This window comes from Apteryx rowi, unplaced genomic scaffold (assembly GCF_003343035.1).
Source record: "Apteryx rowi isolate R43461 unplaced genomic scaffold, aptRow1 scaffold_632, whole genome shotgun sequence".
NCBI lineage: Eukaryota > Metazoa > Chordata > Aves > Apterygiformes > Apterygidae > Apteryx > Apteryx rowi.
This window is the reverse complement of record NW_020450908.1, coordinates 396216-397259: the sequence shown is the minus strand read 5'-3', so window position 1 is coordinate 397259 and position 1044 is coordinate 396216.

Sequence of the window (1044 nt, the reverse complement as noted above, 5' to 3'; positions counted from 1 at the left end):
GGCCGGGCCTGTGGGCAGCGGCATGGCCCTCTCCGAGGGGTCCCGGAGCCCCGGCAGCAGTGCGGGTTGCTGCATGCGAGGGCTGCGCACAGCAGGGCCCCACGTGTGTTGGTGTGGCCGGGCTGGGGGGGCCATGTCCGGCTGTGTGTGCTGCGGTTGTGAGTGGGGCAGGGGGTGCGTGTGGGGCTGTGGGGTGGTGCATTGGGGTGAGAGAGGGTGTGCTTGAGGGCGGTGAGTGTGTGCGTGTGTGACGCATGCATGTGTGGGTCTGAGGGACGTGTGTGCATGACGGGGGGGTGACGGGTGTGTGTCAGTGCGTGCCCCCAGGTTTGCGCGTGAGGGATGGCATTGGGGCGGTGTGTGTCTGTGTGTGAGGAGTGTCTGTGGGGGGGGTGCCCTTGTGCACCCCCTGTCCGTGTGAGTGTGTGAGATGGGTGTGTGCGTGTGTGTGTGTAGGGTTGTGAGCCCTTGTGTGAGGGGTGTGTGTGTGGGTTTGAAGGGTATGAGAGCCCCCGTATGAGGGGTGTGTGTGTGTGTGTGTGTCCCCACACCTGTGTGCGAGTGGGGGCGGTGTGAGGGTGTGGGGGGGGTGTGGGGGGGTGCCCCTGTGTGTGGGGAGGTGAGGAGTGTGGGGCGGTTGTGTGTGCGAGGGGGCTCTGTGCGTGTGTGTGGGTGCTGCAGTGTGAGGGGTGCGTATGTGTGTGTGAGGGGGCTGTGTGGGGGGGGGCTGCGTGTGTGTAAGAGGGATGTGTGTGAGTGTGTATGTGCGTGTGTGTGTGTGTGCGCGCACCCCCAAACCTACGCGTGTGAAGAGCCTGTGCGAGGGGGCTTGAGGGTAGGGGGAAGTTGTCCGTGTGAGGGCTGTGTGTGTGTGTGAGGGGAGTGTGTGTTTGTGTACCTGTGTGCCCCCACACCTGTGCGTGTGAGGGCGGTGCTGGGAGAGTGGGGGGGCGGGCACCCTCGTGTGAGGGCTGTGTGTGTGTGTGTGCAGTGCATGTGCGCCCGTGTGTAAGGGGGGCTGTATGTATGTATGGGGGGGCAGTG